This window comes from Mandrillus leucophaeus, unplaced genomic scaffold (assembly GCF_000951045.1).
Source record: "Mandrillus leucophaeus isolate KB7577 unplaced genomic scaffold, Mleu.le_1.0 Scaffold762, whole genome shotgun sequence".
NCBI classification, from domain to species: Eukaryota; Metazoa; Chordata; class Mammalia; order Primates; family Cercopithecidae; genus Mandrillus; species Mandrillus leucophaeus.
The window spans coordinates 924,846-943,752 of NW_012108275.1; the positions used below are offsets into that span (position 1 = coordinate 924,846).

The 18,907-nt window shown below is 41.4% G+C and overlaps 1 long non-coding RNA gene across 1 annotated transcript in view; it reads right to left on the minus strand.

Moving 5' to 3' along the window:
* Positions 1-340: 340 nt before the first annotated feature.
* The window catches only part of LOC105529387, a 35,344-nt gene continuing 16,777 nt past the window's right edge, over positions 341-18,907 (minus strand). The window contains exons 2-3 of the long non-coding RNA XR_001004503.1: positions 13,484-13,653; positions 341-1,517 (exon numbers count right to left, since the gene is read on the minus strand). This is a non-coding gene — a long non-coding RNA (uncharacterized LOC105529387). The remainder of the gene's footprint in view (positions 1,518-13,483; positions 13,654-18,907) is intronic.

Sequence of the window (18,907 nt, forward strand, 5' to 3'; positions counted from 1 at the left end):
TGTCCTATGCCAAAATGCTTTTTTAGAAAAGTCCTTGAAGTTTGATAAGTTAATGGGGATATGTCTCAGTGCTGATCATTTAGTATTTGTTTTTCTTGGGTCATGGTGTGCTCTTTCAATCTGCAGATTCATTTCTGCATTTGTCAGAGCAAATTTTTTTGTTTTATAGCTTTGAATATTTTATCTGTCCTATTTGGAGATTCTTTACAACCAGGCTTAACAACTAGGCTCAAATTGCTATGTGCTTTTCACTTGCAATCACTACCTTTATCTTAAGCATTTTTTCTGTCTGTAAGCTTATTTTGAGCTGTGTCTATTTAGTTTTTTTTTTTTTGACGATTTTTTATCTATTTATCTGTTCTATAATAATGTCATTTTGAATGAAAGCACTTGGACACAGGGGGGAACATCACACACCCGGGCCTGTCAGGGGGTAGGGTGCTGGGGGAGGGATAGCATTAGGAGAAATACCTAATGTAAATGATGAGTTGATGGGTGCAGCAAACCAACATGGCACATGTAGACCTATGTATCAAACCTGCACGTTGTGCACATGCACCCTAGAATTAAAGTATAATTTAAAAATAATAAAAATAATGTTATTTTGGTCTTTAATTTGTTTCTATAGGACAGCAGAAAATCACTTTTCCAGGTCATTCTCTTGTTTCATTTCCTCTTTGGGACCCACCATGTTGAATTCATATTCTTATTAACCTGTTCTATAGCCTAAAGCATTTAGGGAAAACAATATGCTCTGCTAATTGGTTTTTTTTCTGATTTATAGCTTTTGATTCGATTTTTCAATATTTTGGTAACTCAAGGCTTCCAAAGTGAGCACAGAGTTAGAAACTACTTTTCTAAAATCTCTTTCCTTTCTTTGTCTTCCCCTTTTTGAAGTCTATGACATTAGGTTGTTGCCATTTCCTTGTGTTCTTGCTGTTGCTGTTTTTTTGTGTCTGTTTTTTTTGTTGTTGTTGTTGTTGATTTTTATTATTTTTATTCATATTTTAGATGTTGGAGGAGGATAGTCTCTATTTTGCCTCTATTCTGCCATCCTTCTTCAGAAGTCTATATTGTTTATATTTATTTTCATTTGTTTAAGCCAGGAAGAAGTGACCTCCATTTTTTAAAAAAAGAATCAATGAGATCATGTATGTAAAGTTCATTAAAAACTTTAAAATACTATGCAAACATTATTTTTAAAAGATAAAATCATAGATTTTTAAGATTGGACTAAACCTAGGGACTTGTGTTTTAACCCCATACTCAACTCAGAAATCCACTGCAGCATTCCTGATAGTGGCTTCTGCTGCTCTGTGTGATGGGGAACTTGCTCCTTGGCAGAGCATATCATTTAGTAAATGTGCAGCTCTTGCAGTTCATAATTATCTATTGTAAGGCCAAATGTGCTTTCTGGAACTTTCTGGAACTTTGGCCATAATTTCTAGCTCAGCCCGACTTAGTAGGTGATACAATGGTCACATTCAAAGTTGTCACGATGTAGAGACACTGGCATCCTGAAGAGAAAAAATAAAAACTAAAATATTCAGTGTGTTTGTATAGGAACCATACAGATCACAATAATTTGTGTGAACTGTTTTCTATTTGTACCCAAAGACATGCACAGGAAAAAAAAAATGTTTTTAACAGTGAAAACGTCTGATTAACTTTGTAGCAAGTTTTTCTCTGATTTTAACTGTCACAAAATCCTTACTCAAAGCTCATAGATAGCTGCTCCTAGAAATGTTGGCAACCGTTCAAAAAATTAAATGGAGTGTTGCTGATATCTGGTCATGATCACCTTTCTCTGCCACTCAAGCTGCTGAATAAGCACTTGTTGAGGGAGAAACACATTTCCCAGTGTTCAAACCACTTCTCAGGAGGAAGCAGCCCAAGGACCACTTCCTAGTCTGCACATTCCGGCTTGGAGGACCACACAATCCAGTTAGAAATAGTGTTTGCACAAATAACTGTTCCTGTAGCCAAACATTTTAAAAATACTTTAAACAAATCTTTTCAAGATTTCTAATTCTAGCCTGTATCAGAAATGTATTAAAATTCTGCAGACCTTTTTGCATTTTGTCTCAATTCAAGTTTCCCTTGAAAATGTTTAGGAATTTCTGATAATCTTTTGCTCTCCTTTTGAGAGTGAATTTTCTGGCATCAGAAGTTTCTAAGGCAATTGCATGGCACTTCAATACTGACCACTTAGCAATTAGGTAAGAGGCAGTTAATGGAAGCATAAGGGGAGCATGGAGATCCAAGGACCCCTGACTCTCTCCTAGTCTCACCTTCACCTCCATTGAAGGCCAAGTGCTTTGCACATTCTTCTCACAGCCTCCATAATAAACAGTGACATTTCTGTGCTTATGGAAGCCCATAATACCCTTCAGTGGGGTTTCATTTTTAGATAAACACACACAAACTTTAAGTCATCCTCATCGAATTCTATAATTCAAAAAGCCTTTCCTTTCTCCCTTCCTTCCTTCCTTCCTTCCTTCCTTCCTTCCTTCCTTCCTTCCTTCTTTCCTTCCTTCCTTCCTTCCTTCTTTCCTTCCTCCCTTCCTTTTTTTTTTTATTTTTTTGACAGGGACTGGCTCTGTCATCCAGGCTGGAGAGCAGTGTCGCAATCACAGCTCACTGAAGCCTCAGCTTACCAGGCTCAGGTGATCCTACCACCTCAGCCTCCCGAGTAGCTGGGATTACAGATACACGCCACAATATCAGGCTCTTTTGTTAATTTTGTAGAGACAGAGTCTCTCTATGTTGCTGAGGCGGATCTTGAACTCCTGGGCTTAAGCGATCCTCCCTCCTTGGCCTCCCAAAGTGCTGGGATTACAGGTGTGAGTGACTGCGCCCAGCCCAAAGAGTCTTTGTTAGAATCTTAATTTTTATTTTTCCTCCTGAGGACTGGGTCAGTATTCTCTTTAGTTACCTCAGCTTTTTCCTCATCCTCCTTCCCTTTTTCACTTCTGGGAAGGGGCGAGTTTATCCTGATGGGCTTTTGTGCCCCCACCCCGACCTTGTGTATGCATCTATTCTCTAGCCCAATTCCTTTCCCTGAAATAAACAAAGGCGAAGATTTATCAGAGCACAACTCAGGCCCGGCCCTTTGCAGACATTACCTCGTCTACTCTTTTCCATGACTCCCTGAGATAGGTTACGTCATCACCCCGATTTCACATACTGGGAAAAGAAGAGTTAAGTGGCTAGCCCAAGGATACCCAACTAGGAAGCAGAAGAAACCAAATTTAAATCTAGATAGTCTGATTCTAGAGCATGTACTCTTAAGCCCCACACAATGCTGCAGGAGCCATTACACCGTGTGCATATGATTGTACTGGGTACCTTCACACAAACCACATTATCAGCAGGCTTTGCTGTGCTTTCCTGGAAACTCACCCAAATGGTCACCTCCAACACACATCCTGTGAGCACTTCTCAAGGTGCTACTCTAGGTGATAAAAGTGGCAGAGGAAGCTCTCTGTGGGTGGCACATGGTGCTGGCATAGTCTTACATGGGGTCTCACAGGCCTAATGGAATTTCCATTTGGGTCAATGTGGTGGATTGCATTACATGAAACCCTCCTGCTATGAAACACCTGGAAAAGCAGTATAAACTAGAACTGGCGTCCCTTTAAATGTCCCAACTGAGCTCAAAAGAAAGAAAAGAAAATCCTAGGGGCCAAAAATGAAATGGAAACTAAAACCAGAGAATAACCTGCACACTGAAGCCAGGGCCACCTGGGGGTATTTGATGATCTCACAAACCAAGGAGTTTGGGATTTGATGGTTAGTCTGGGACAGAAGGAAAAATTGATATCCCACGTAAAGTTGCTACCCTTAGTGAAAGAGGAAAAGCGGGGAAAGGCCTCCTTCCCCTAAAAGACCAAAGGAAATGACAGAGAAACTTGCATTCCTTGGAGTGAGCTCTGAGTGGGGAAAATTTTTGAAACTCCAGGCCTGCCTTCACAAGCTTTGGGGTTCAAAGTTGTACTCCCTCTGTGGTACAGGAGACCTCTGGGTGTTAAATTAGTGTAGAAACAGTTTTTAGACGTTCCTAAAATTCCTGTCAAAAGCAGCACCAGAGAGATGCCCTCAAACTTGGAGACCCGGGATTCCCATGGTTTAAATGCCATGTAAGATGAATTCACAATCCAAGATTTTTTAAAACCCCAAACACATGAGCCAATGCCAGCAGACCTATCAATAGAAGATATAAACCCTCCCCAAACTCAGCTTTGGCTAGGGACTATAAAATAAGAACGTTTAAGGTGATTAAGGTAAGAAAGAAATAATGAGAGACAAAGAAGCCATAGAAAAGACTAAGCATATTGTACTAAATAGAACTTTGAGAATAAACAATATAGTAATTAAGATTAAAAATCCAAGGGCAGCTGGAGAGAGAATCAGTAAAGCCATTAATCCAGTTCTGTCTGGTGCCTGAGACATATAGAAATGAGGAAAATTCCGGAAGGCAGCACGGAGAAACAATAAGAAGCTCCCAGGAAAGCAATCTTGGGTCTTCTACCAGAAAAAAAAAAAAAAAAAATGGACAAGAAGAGTTCTTTGTGCGCTGGAGCTGCGATGTCAGTAAACATTTTCTAGAAAGGGCCAGATAATAATAATTTTCAGCTTGGGCCGGGCGCGATGGCTCAAGCCTGTAATCCCAGCACTTTGGGAGGCCGAGACGGGTGGATCACGAGTTCAGGAGATCGAGACCATCCTGGCTAACACGGTGAAACCCCGTCTCTACTAAAATACAAAAAAAATTAGCCAGGCGAGGTGGCTGGCGCCTGTAGTCCCAGCTACTCGGGAGGCTGAGGCAGGAGAATGGCGTGAACCCGGGAGGCGGGGCTTGCAGTGAGCTGAGATCCGGCCACTGCACTCCAGCCTGGGCTACAGAGCCAGACTCCGTCTCAAAAATAAAATAAAATAAAATAAAAATAATAATAATAATAATAATAATAATTTTCAGCTTGGTATCCATACATCTCTGTCTCTGCCACATAGTCTTCTTTGCATTTTTTATAACCCTTTAAAAATGTAAATATTTTCCTTCGCTCACAGGCTGTACACAAACAGGCTTTGCGTGTGATTTGGCCTGAGGGCATGGGCATTTTCTACTGCGTGAGGATAATCTGTCTGAGAAGGAAACCATTCAAAGGAGGTCCTGCCAGGAGGAGGAAGAAGAGAACACAGATTCCCAATGACGTGATTTGAGTGCCTGGACCCACTAGATACAAAAACCTAATCCAGGAATTTTTAAGTTTGTGAACCAATAAATGTTCTTTTTTCAAAAGTCAGTGTGCCCTAGTTTTATGTTACGTATAAACAAAAGAACAACTGGCAAATGTAGCAATGTGCTTGAATCTCTAAATCCTTTCTGTGTGATAGTCTGCCTGTTTTAATATTATCTAAATTGCAATTGCTATTGTTCAGGAATTACTAAAACAGTTAAACCCAGATTAATGCAATATTTTTTACAATCAGTTGTTCTCTGAAGTGGAAAAATAGAAGAAAGAAAAACAATATTTTTGTGTGTGTCAGGCATTGCACTGACTGTCTTAGATGTTGTCCCACTGAACAGACACAACTCCTTTGTGAAATATGCATTAACTCCCTTTTATAGGTAAGAAAACTTGATTGTGAGAAGTAGAGTAACTGGTCTAAGGCCACACTTAGAGTTCAGTCGTTGTGGCAGAGATCTTACGGCTTAGAAAGCCAATTATCTGCTATCTCACCCTTTACAGAAAACGTTTGCTGCCCCTGCTCTGGATAGAAGGAGATATTACTATTATCTTAGCTGCTGGCTGAGATCGTTCTCAAGAGGGAAACTGTGCTTGGGAAAATACTTTGCTAAGTGTTTGGGTTGGAGATCCGTGAAAATTCCAGTATCTGGAGCAGCTCTAGTAGGAAGGAAAAGATGTACCATTTTACATGAGAAAATAAGAGGAATATTGGGTATTGGCTCCTCTCAAAAAAAAAGGGGGGGGTGGGAGGAGGAGGACGGAGGGAGGGAGCAAGCAAGGAGGCTGGAAGAAAAAGAATTGGAGAGAAAGAGGCTGGAAAATTTTCAGGAAGTAGGAATGTAATATTAGGGCAACAGGATTGCAGAAAAATCTAGTACCAGGTTTTAAGCTATTTGATTTGCGGTATATCATGCTTCCCGGGATCCCCTGGTCTTTGGTAAAATGGCTTGTTTGTGTAGCTGGTTTTGGGATGAAGGGAGAGTCAAAGAGAAGTTACGTGGGGGCCCAATGTCAGAGCTGAATGGAAAGAAGTAGCTCTGAGACACAGAGAATAGATTTTGACAAAGTTAGGACATGAGAATAGAATTAACCATAAGACCATAAACCATAAGAACTTCCCCCAGAATTTGGAGAGCCCTTGCAAAGTGCTTTAGGTTTCCCTAATCATTGTAATTTCAATCCAAATCAATCTTCCGTAGGGTTTAAGGACCAGGAGACCTTAGGTAATAGCAGAGTCAGCCACTTGCTCGACAGGGATTGAATAAGGCGTTCTCCCTGTGTCTGGGAGCTCATACCCTGTGGGAAAACAGACCTCAGAACAAATGTGTAATAATTGCTCTGACAGAAAGATGAACAATTAAAGCACAAAGGACAAAATGGTCAACTCTGCCTAGGGTGTCAGGGAGGACTTCTCCTAGAAAGTGATGTTTGAGCCAGGCTTTGAAGGATGAGAAGGAGGTAATCACTCAGACAGGAGAAGGGAGAATCTTCTCGCCAGAGGGAAGAGGAGGTGCACAAAGGTGAAGCCAGAAAGAGGGTGTCAGGAAACAGAAGGCTCCCTGCAAGACGAGAATGAGAAAGGCAGAGGAGGGAGCGTCGAGAAGTGGATCAGGCTCCTAAGGTTGCATACTTTCTTTTTTCTTCCATAAAGCGTATTTACACGAGGAAGGCAATCAGTGAAATTTGCTTTCAGATTGGTTATCACATCTATTATTTAAAAAGAATTGGGGTTTGATGGGGTGACTCTTTTTCTTTCTTTTTGCTCTTTGGAGCATTTACTCTTTGGTGGTCTTACAGCTGCTCTTCTTACTGTGAATACGTCTTGACTGAACATCATGATATGCACTAAGGAGTCAGGGAGGTTTAACTGATTGTACTGCCAAGGGAAGCAATACGGCCACGGGAAGCAACAGCATGTGTTAAGAAAAGCACAGCCTTGAGTTTAAATGCTGTTTCTGCCACTTCTTAGTGAAGCACAATTTATTTAAACATTCTGAGCCTCAGTTTCCTTCTCAATAAGAAAGATAGAGACCAGGTGCAGTGGTTCACATGTTTAATCCCAGCACTTTGGGAGGCCGAGATGGAAGGATCACTTCAGCCCAGGAGTTCAAGACCAGCCTGAGCAACATAAGGAAGCCCCAGCGCTACAAAAAATTTAAAAATGAGCCAGGAGTGGTCGTGCATGCCTGTGGTCCCAGCTACTTGGGAGGCTGAGGTGGGAGGATCATTTAAGTCTCAGAGGTTGAGGCTGCAGTGAGCTGTGATCATGGTACTGCACTCCATGCTGGGTGACAGAGTGAGACCCTGTCTCAGAAAGAAAAAAGAAATAAAAAAGGTAGATAATAGTATCTATGTGGCAGAATTGTGGTGAGGAGTAAATGACATGAGAGCCCAGTGGCTGTTATCTAATAGGTGTTCAGTAAATATGAGTTCCCTATTTTCCAGTTAGATGAGATTCTTTTTGTACCTGACTTTTTTATGATTGTTTCGAGTTGCGATGTTCAATATGATTGATAGCCACTAGCCATGTGCTGCTATTGAGCATTTGAAATGTGCCTCATCTGAATTAGGATGTGCCATATGTGTAAAATATATACCAGGTTTCAAAGACGTAGGATGAACTGAAGAATGTTAAGTATTCCATTAATAAACTTTTATATTAATTGCCCATTGACATGGTAATATTTTGGATATATTGGATTAAATAAAATATGTTCTTAAAATAATCTTACTTGTTTCTTTTTCATTTTTTAATATGGCTACTAGAAAATTTAAAATTAATTTGTGGGTTGTATTATATTGCTATTGGACAATTGCTGGTTATAGAGGAAAGATGGAATGAAATTCCAAGGCCTCTCTGAAGCCCAGGTGACCAATAAAATATTTCAATTTTTTCAACTTCGTTATAGGATCTAGTTGCCTAAAATTTAATGGAATTTTGAAAATAGGATGAGACACTTAGTCACTGGAAATTAGGTTAAATTGACTTTGATGGGAAAAAAAATGCAGTTGTCAAAATTTACTTTCATTGCATTTTCACCACCAACTGAGTACCTTGTCCTCTAATGTTACACGTAAGTGTGAAGGTTAAGAGCTGTCTTTCTAACTCACCTCTGCTGGCCGGAATCCTGAAGCCACATGCTACACTGCTTTGTCTCTCCTGGATTGCACAGTGAAATTGTTTTCTCTTTATGTACGACAGAGTCTTCACTTCTTGAACTCCTCATCCTTCTCAGAAACCACACAGAGGTGTCCCTGGACTGCAAAGAAGTTTCTTTCAAATACTTTAAACCAGTAGGAGACCTCAAATTTGACATTAAATACACATATGTGCATGTGCACGTGCACACACACACGCGCATGCACACACGCAGAAACCCAGCACAGGGTGAGGCGGTGCAGGGGGCAGTGGCAGGGTATGGTTTCCCTTAAAAAATTCCAGTGAACTCACTAGCTTTGAGATACAGAAAAAAGCTGAAGCATTTCTTCACACACCATGGTTTCTTTTCCTTGACATCATCTGTAAGCCATTTTGCTGGGGAAGGAGGTGGGTGACTGGGGCTCCCAGTAAGCACTTATGTAAATGGAGGCAGAGAGGCAAAAGAGAGTGCAGCCAATGTTCATTACAACACCACATCATTGGCACAGTTTCTGCTTCCTTCTCTTCCAATTCCCAACTCTCTCACCTGGGTTCCAACCCTAGCACTCCTCGCAAATGGATGCCTCTCCCTAAGTATGAGCTCCAGGCTGCTAAATCCAATAAATATTTTTAGCCATATCACAGGAATAACCCTTAACATCTGCCTCCCCCGATCCAGCATTGACCACAGCTATGGTGTACCATAGCCATGGGCACTGTCCCCTTTCCTCTCCTCCTTACCCACACCCTGCAGCAGGCTTCCTCCTGCCTGGCCTAGCAGCCTTCGGAAATGGCTCATTCAGAGGCTCTCAAGGCATACATAATGCCACATCATAGATATTGTTCAGTCCTCATCTTTACTAACCTCTCAGCAATACACCACTCCTCCCATCTTGAAACACTCTCTTCTTTGACTGTCCAATGCCATTTGATATGGTTTGGCTGTGTCCCCACTCAAATCTCATCTTGAATTTTAACTCCCACAATTCCAACATGTCATAGGAGAAACTTGGTGGGAGGTGATTGAATCATGTGGGCGGGTTTTTCCTGGGCTCTTCTCATGAGAGTGAATGAGTCTCAGAAGAGCCGATGGTTTTTAAAACAGGAGTTTTTCTGCACAAACTCTCCTCTCTTGTCTGCTGCTATGTGAGACACCTTCTGCCATGATAGTGAGGTCTCCCCAGCCACATGGAACTGTAAGTCCAATAAACCTCTTTCTTTTGTAAATTGCCCAGTCTCGGGGTATGTCTTTATCAGCAGCGTGAGAATGGGCTAAGACACCATCCTTATGTGGTTTCTCCTAGGGCTTTGCACCTTCCCTTTCTATGTCCTTTGCAGGCTCAATTTCTACCTTCTGACTATGAAATGTTAGATTTCCAAGACTTGGTCACAAGCTCCTTCTCTTCATCTGTTCTAATACTTTCTCCCTCGACACTCAGGAATTATTATTACCAGGGTTATCAATAAATATCCAGGGCTTCGACATCTGATAATGCTGGTAGCTTTATCTCAACTTGCATTTCTCAAAGACCTTCAAAGTAAACTCGAACAAACCTAAACTCTGAAGCCTGGTTTCTCCTTAAGTGTTTTATCATTCAGGGGATGATAGTTCATCTCTTGCATAAACCAGCAATCAAAGAGTTCCTTTGAAATCTCCCTTTCCTCCACCTTTACCACCTCATCCATTATATCATCAAGTCCCAATGACCTCATGTGCCAATAATCTCTCAGATCCAGGGAGTTCTTTTCATCCTCCCTGCCAACCCCCAGGCCAAAAGTACCATCATTTCTTGCTTGGACTGCCTCAGTAGCCTTTTGTCTTCTTTTTCTCTCACTTCCCTCCAAATATAGCCACCAGAGTAAGGTTGGATTTTACTTCCCAGACCTATCGAGTCTTCCCTAACCTAGTTCTCTTCTAAAATGTGAAAGACGTAGGCCATCAGGGATGTGGCTTGGAACATCCATGATTGCTAAAAGCACTAAGACTTTGCAAGAGTTCATAGAAGGAGAAAGTTACTTCCAGCAAGTAGGTCAGGGCAGACTTCACTGAGGAGGGTTGTTGAACTCTGGGTGGTTTGTACCTGCCATGTGAATGTTAAGAGGGTCATTTTAGGCCAGGTGTGGTCCTCATGCCTATAATTCCAGCACTGTGGGAAGACAAGGTGGGAGGATTGCTTGAGGCCAGGAGCCTGAGACCAGACTGGGCAACAAAGCAAGACCCCTGTCTCTACAAAAAAAATTTAAAAATAGCAGGTATGGTGGCACACGCCTGTAGTCCCAGTAACTTGGGAAGGTTAGTGTGGAGAGCCACTGCACTCCAGCCTGGGGTGATAGAGCAAAACCCTGTATCTTAAAAACAAAACAAAACAAAACAAAACACCCCATCATTTTAGGGAGTGAGAACAACAGGAACAAAGGCAGGGAGGTAACAAAAGAGAGGTATTGGTTCACAGTTTCTTTTAACAATTAATTATGGAGCATTTGTTATGAGTGAGACACTGTCACAGGTGCTGGGAATATATTGACTAAAAAAACAGACATGGGCCTCATAGAACTTACAGTTGAGAGGTGCCGTGTGGGGAGTGTGTTGGATCCCAGAGAACATGAAGGGAATCGTGGGACGTTTTGCTGGAGAAGTAAGTGAAGACCAGATCAAGGAAGGGACTTAAACAGATAATAGGAGTTTTCGATTTTATAAAGTCGAGACTTATAAAGTCAATGCCTTGAGGGGACAGGTGGAAAATGTAAATTAGGGGAGTGGCCTGGGTGTGAGGTAAGAGGAAGAGTGGGGATTTGGGCAAACTAGAAATCTCAAGCCCTCTCCAAGGAGTGAGTGATTATTCAGCCGCAGCTAATTATTGCCATTCTGAAATGTGGATCCAGAACTTCTGCTATTGAAAGAAAGAAATGCAAGCATGCAAGCTTTTAGAGCGACTTTTGGTTTGTTAAATTTCGATAATTAGTTTGATCCTTTTTTCTTTTCCAAAATGCCATGAAAGTATCAAACTATGAATTTGGGTTGGATTCAGCTTGCAGGACAGCAGTTTATGAGCTCTGCTTGATACAAATGGGAGCCGCTGAAGGCTCCTTGTCTTAGTCCATCTGGCTGCTATAACAAAATACCTTCTACTGAGTGGCTTATAAATAACATAAACTTATTGCTCAAAGTTCTGGGGGCTGAGGAGTCCAAGATCAAGGTGCTAGCAGATTTAGTGTCTGGTGAGGGCCTGTTCCTTATAGAGAGTGTCTTCTGTGTGTCCTCATGTGGCAGAAGGAGCAAACAAGCTCCCTCAGTTTTATTTCATAAGGCAATAATCCCATTCATGAGGACTCTAACTTCATGACTTAATGATTTCCCCAAAAGCCCCACCTCATAATACTATCTCATTGGGGATTAGGTGTCAAAGTATAAATTTTTCAGGGACACACATATTCAAACCACAGCACATTATGTGGAAAATGTGTTGAAGATGAAAACTCTTTAGGCAGAAAGCCCATTGGAAGTGGCCTAGGAGAGAATGAGAGTCTGGTTTAGATATTAGGCAAGAAGAAAGGAGATGGGCCTCTTCCAACAAACATTTTCCTTTTCTTTTTTCTTTCTTTCCTTTCTTTCTTTCTTTTTTTTTTTTTTTTTGAGACAAAATCTCACTCTGTCATCCAGGCTGGAGTGCAGTGGCAGCATCTCAGCTCACTGCAACTTCTGCCTTCTAGGTTCAAGCCATTCTCCTGCCTCAGCCTCTCAAGTAGCTGAGATTACAGCCACGCACCACAACGCCTGGCTAATTTTTGTGTTTTTAGTGGAGGGAGCGTTTCACCATGTTGGCCAGCCTGGTCTCGAACTCCTGACCTCAGGTAATCCGCAGTGGCCTCTCACAGCGCTGGGATTGCAGGTGTGAGCCATTGCACCCGGCCTCCTCTTTTTTCTTAGTAACTGAACTGCAATGTACCAGGCTGGAAAAGAAAACTACATTTGCCAGCCTTTCTTGTAGCTAGGTTTGGCCATGTAAATAAATAATTCTGTCCAATGTGATGGCAAAAGATTGTAGGATGGGGCTTCAGGAAAAGTTTTTAAAGCAGATATGCCTTTTTGTTCTTCCATCCTTCTGTTTTTGTCATTCTGAGATGCGGATACAATGGCTGAAACTTCAGCAATTATCTTAAGTCAAAAGTCTAAGATAATTTTTTAAAAAGTAAGATGGAGGAACTAGGGGTCTCTAAGGTGCATAGGGCACCATCTCAGCCCTGAGTGACTTGCCTGCCTCAGGATTTCTACTTGAAAGAAAAAATTGGTTTTATATGTTTAGCCTGATATATTCTGACTTTTCTGTTACATGCAGTCAAACCCAACCCTCACTAAGAAAGCAACTAATTAAATGCAGAGAGCAGGAAGGTAATAGGAGCCCAGGTTTGGGTATACAATATTGGAAAGACAGGCATAGCAAGAATCTAGACACACATCAGCAGGAGCAAGAATGCAGACGCCGAGGACCTATTGAGTGTTCACCACATCCCAAGTGCTATTCTAAGGGCTTTGTATGTGTTAACTCATTGAAATCTACCAACCGGTCTACGAAATACTAGTCTATAACCATTTTACAGATGGGAAAACTAAGGCATAGGGAGACTAAGTGACTTAATCAGATCTCCAGCTAGCAAGTGGTAGAACCATGTGTCATCCAACTGCTCTGTCCCAGAGCTGGTACTTATCACTTCCACCCTATGCTGCCTTTATGCGCTGTCTGTCCCCACCTACCACACTTCCACTCTCTCTCTCACTTCTGGCCTCTAGCCACAATGCTTCCTTCTGCCCTGAAAATGCAAAGGCTCTTCCTGCCTCAAGGCCTTTGTCCTAATGAATTCTCTGTCTAGAAGGCTCTTCCTCCAGATTGTTATGTGGTTTGCTCCTTCTCCTAATTCTGGCCTTAACTATCGCCTCCTCAAACAGACCTCTGACTCAGCAGCTGGGGGACTCTTGCAATGCATGTTTCTTGTGCAGAATTATAACCTGTGTTCACATTCTCAGACGTCTATGGTTATGTTTCCACGTTTAAGCTAAACAGAATGCTCTATTTAAAGAAACAAAAATAAAAACCTGGAACTGTTGGTGCCAGAGAGTCATCCATGTCCTCAAGAAATTATCTGACAAGTGGGGAGGCACAGGAGAAGAACCACGTGTACAATGCAGGATCAGCGCTCTTCAGGAGGTCCTGGAGTGAGATGCACAGCAAGGGCAGACACTTCAGCACAGGCCACTACAAACAGCTGAGGGTGGAAGTATCAGAGACTATTAGTTGTCCCCAGTTTATTTTATCTACTGTTTCCTTGAGAATAGGATCCCCAATTTGTTGTTGGACAAATGGTTGACAAAAACAATAACTACATTTCCCAATCTCTTTTGCAACAGATGTGTCCATGTGACCAAGTTACATGGAAACGAAATGGGAGTTCCTAAGTGGAACTTCTTGGATGCCATCAAAAAAGGGAAGGGCATGACTTTCTTTGATCCTCCCTTTGTTCCATGGGTTAACATGGGGATTCGAGAGCTCAATCTCCAGCAGCCACCCCGGCCAATGACATAGAAGCAACATGGCGAAGGAAGTGGAAGAATAATCTAGAAAGAACTTGGATTCTGGATATCTGAATGATACCACCCATATGTAAAGAAAAAGAATCAGCTTTCTAATAGTTTATACCACTGGTATTTTCATTTTTCTGTCACTTGTAACCAAATCTAATCCTGATCCAGAGAATGTTATATAATAAATGATCCTGGAAAGATAAAACCAAATCAGTGAAGTCATTATAAGGAATACTAGGAAACTTGAACTTCATCTTGAAGTAATGAAAAGAGGGTGAACATTTTTTAGTAGCGAACGAACAGGATTCGTTACACTTTTTTTTTTTTTTTTTTTGTGAAAAATCACTGTTGGGAATGAAAGCATTCTTGGGAAGTGAACTGGAGGGGGCAAGACTGGAGGCAGAGACGCCAGTTAGGAGGCTGCTATAAGTAGCACTGCAAAATGGCACACTCTGAACTGCAGTCATGGATGCAGAGCTAAAGAAGGTGGATTGCAGGGAAATTAAAGGAGTGGAATCTCTAGAACTTGATTTATCCATGTGCCGGCTGAGAAAACGGGAGCATTGGAATAACTTTCAGGTTTCTGATTTGGGCAGCTGCATCACTCATGAGTGAAAGGCATTAGGAGGAGCAGTTTACTAGGCTTCCAAAAAAAGACCTCCTCTAAGAATAGGGAAACTAAACAGTAGAAGATTTTAGAAATAGGATATTAACCCAGTTTCCAACTGCAAGTCCATCTGTCAGGTTTTTGGTGTAGTCAAAAGCAAGAACCAAACAGATCTTTGTTCAAAGTTTAGACAAACCATGCCCTTGCTTGACCTTGGGCCCAATTATTTAACCTCCTAGACCATCAGTTTCTTCATCTTTAAAGTGGACACAATCACACTAAAATCACTGGGCTTTATGGAAAATAATGAAATTCCAAGCTGAGCGCAAGGACATAGTAAATGGACAATATGTGTAGCTGTTGTTATTTACTGCTTGTTAAGTATTCAGGTCATCTATATGGGAGCATTTTCTCTTCTCCTGCTTAGTCTCTCAAAGATTCTTAGTACAGAGCACAGCATTCTCAACTAAGTCCCACTGGAAAGTACATTCTCCATAAAAACAAAGGGAATTAAAGAGTCCAGTGTGTGCAAGCTAGCCCAAGGAGAACTTACTCAAATTGACTTTCACTTTGATTCTCTGCCTGCCCTGAGATCTCCCTCGCTTCTCCTTCTGGGTATCCACTCCACCTAGCAGCTCCAGCAAAAAATTTTAAAAATAAAATGCTCTTGATCAATATCTTGATAAATTTCTTAAAGTCTTAATGTGGTGGACAAATAATTCTTTTTTTATAAGCCTTTTTTTTCTTTGAAAGAATGTCAATTGACATGATTGAACCAAAAGAAAATCGGCATCACGTATATAATATTAAGCAGTTACAAATCTGGACGAGATTCAAAACCCAGACAGAAGGCTTTGATTTTTTTAAGCACATTTAATCACGTTTTAAAGCAAAATGAAAAACCACAAATCTGTTTAGACATTCCAAACATGAATAAATAATATTTTTATCAAAATCTTGTAAACGTACTCACACCAAAAGAAATTGTTCCTAAGCAGCGCTGACAAGTCTGTCTAAAATGTGAATCTGAAAACACTGCGTTTTTAAAATTATGCTTTGGAAGCATTGAATACGCTCAATGAAATTCCAGAATTAATCCACTCCAGTTTTGCAATAGGTACTGACTCATCTACATCTCCTTCCCTCTTCCCTTTTAGCAAAGCTACCCTAACACACACACACACACACACACACACACACCTTCAGTTAGAACCAATGGGTATGATACATCAAAACAGTCACAGTTAATCCAATAGACACTTTTTTTCTGTTTCCTGCCTCTGTTTTTTTTCACGTTAAATGGAGGAATACATCTCAGTTATCACCTGGAACATCTCCCAGATGAACCAAGATGCAGAGAAGCTCTGATTTAGGAACAATAGGCTGGCTCTTCATGCTCATAATCCATACTGTTTAGCAGTCTCTCATAGAATGCCAAGAGAACTGCATGTTACTGATCCCCACAAATGCCAAAATTGCAATGGGTTGACATTTACTGTGCAGTAATATAACAAATGATTTACCTAGAAAGAGACACAGTCTTCCAGTGAGATGACAGTTAATCCTTCTTCCAGGCTTGGAGAGGTAGAGAGATTCCAGGAAACAAATTAGCTTTAAAAAGTCTCCGGTTTTAGCTGAATCATACATAGTTCTTTTTAAAATACAACTTTCTAAAAGATATAATTCACATACATAAAACACATTCTTTAAAAGTGTACAATTCAGTGGTTTTTAGTATATTCACAAATTTGTACAACCATCACTGTTATCTATTTCCAGAACATTTTAATCACTCCTAAAAGAAACACAATACCCACTAGCAGTCACTCCCCATTCCCCTCCAACCCTCCAGCCTTAGGTAATTGCTAATCTCTTTCTGTCCCTAGAGATTTGCCTACTCTTGACATTCATATATAAGGGATTATACAACATGTGGCCTTTTGTGTCTGGCTTCTTTCACTTAACAATGTTTTTAAGATTGTAGATGGGAGTTTCTGCTGATATGTTGAATTTCTCTTCTGACAGCACTAACAGTTATCATATTTGGAGTGCTTCTCAATGCTAAAGTGCTTTGCATGCATAATCTCACTTCATCCTCACAACAGTAGAATGAGACATACACAATTATATCCATTTTACAGATGGGGAATTGATGTTTATAGAGAAGTCAAGTAACTCATCCAAGGCCAAACAGCTAGTAAGTGATTGAGGAAGAATTTCAATCCAGGCCTGTTTGACTCCAAAGCTTGTGAGGTTAACCTCCAGGATCCACTGCTGGAATTCTTAGAGATGAGTTCTGATTTTGTTGCCCTTTCCAGGGTCTTCTTTCAAACAGGAAAAAGTGTATTCCTACAATGCTTGAGAGTTAAGGCAATTCCCCAGAGGCTGGACTCATATGCAATGGGTCAGTGAAATGCAGCATGGCCACGTGTGCAAGCTGAGGAGCAGGGAGTGGCAGCTAGAAATGTAAGGCCTCAAGAATCCCAAGATTTCTAAGGAGAATGACCCCAGAGCTATAGTACTCAGCATACCGGATGGGCAAATAGAAAGTGTGGGGTGTCTGGCTAACACTTGGAATGCCACCGACATCCCTGTCTTGGTCACTCATTGATGCGCTAATACATCAGATTATTCATATAATAATTAATAAATCATTTATTCACAAAAACCGGTCTTGACAAACATTGGAGGAATATAAGAGCCATGTTGCTCATCACCATACCCCCACAGCAAGGTTCAATCCTAAGAATCTGGGCATGGGATTCCATGTGTTTCTAAAAACTCTTTGAGGAGTGACAAAACATTAAAGCAGAGATTCATTAAAAGCTATTGATTTTTATGTTTCTCCAGATGAAATGACTTAAATTGCAGCTAAGATGCACAGTTCAATCTTTAATCTCAGCCAACCACTTCTTTTACTGCCTACCCTGAAATTTCAAGAAGCCACATGGTCAAGGAGAAATCAGCTTCACTTCTCCTGATTTCCATTCTCCCAATCCCTTGAGGCCCTTATCTCCACAAACTTCGACGTGGTTAGAAGTGGAATGCATGGATTGTGAAGAAGCAAAACAGAGCATCTGAGTAATTCTTCCTTAAAACACTGGACCCTGGATGCATTTTGGATGCAGGTGCAGAGGAAATGGTCTTTAAATGATGACAAATTTTTAGGCACATGATTAAAATGAAGCCAACCAACCTCAAATGCTCAGATCTTCATCCCACTGTGATTTTCAACTTGAGTTGAATCCTTCAAAGGGGAAAAAAGAGCATCATTCTCTTCTCACTCCAAAGGGAGGCCTGTTCATCAGCCTGGCTCTTACCGTCTTTCCTGTTGTTTCTAGCGGCAGGAGCCTTTGTCTCAGGCTGAGCCCTGCTCTTCTGTGACCTCCACTATCACAGAAGTAAGCACGGTGCTTACTCAGTGCTGGAGTCAGACGAAAGCACACCTGAAACCCCACTCTGCTGAATTCAAGGTGTGAGGCCAATTACTTAACCTCTCTAAGCCTGTGTTTCCTCACTTGTTAAATGGGAATGTGAGTACCAACCTCTTAGGGGTTCTATGAGGATTCAGTAAAATTTCCAAGTAAAATTTTCTTAAATTTGGTATGACAACAACTTTTTATAGGCTTCTCTTAAATGCTATAGAAAGAAAAAATATTTATAGCTGAAAAAATAAAAATAAAGCACTTGGCAGAGTGGCATGTAAACATCCCAGTAAACATTAGCTATTGTTTTTACAAATTTCTCTCAGATCTTTGGAGACACATCCTGGCGAGAGGTTACACAGTCTTTATTTGAAGTGTACAGGAGGCACACATGATTCAGAGAGGTTGGGAGGGAGTGAAAATGTGAGCTCTCTCTAGTGGGTGCTTTCTGGTACGAGCACTCTATCTGAAGGGAAAACCTTTCCAAAGGCTTAGAAATTGAAATGTTTTTGTGCTTAGCTCAGGAGATCACCTCCTCTTGGGGGCAGAAAAGATGAGAAGGCCCAAATGAAGAGTCCAAACAATGGAAGGTGCTGTGGCAAGAGGCAACAACAGCAAAGGCCAACACTGCTCAGGAGAGCAGGGTTCCAGAGGGTAGGAGTGGGAAGTGGGGATCCACGCCACAGGGGGATGGGAAAGCAGAGACAGCCATGGCCACAGCTAGCCACACAGCTGCTAGGCGCCAGTTAGGACCAGCAGATTTTCTCTCAGGCAGCACATCTCTCACCAGGACCCACTAATTAATGAGTGGAGCACGGGCTGGATTTCAGTTCATCTCCTCAAATGGGTCCTTGAGCAGGACTCAGACTTCACTGTCTTCAGCAGTGCCCCTGGGCTGGGGGTGGG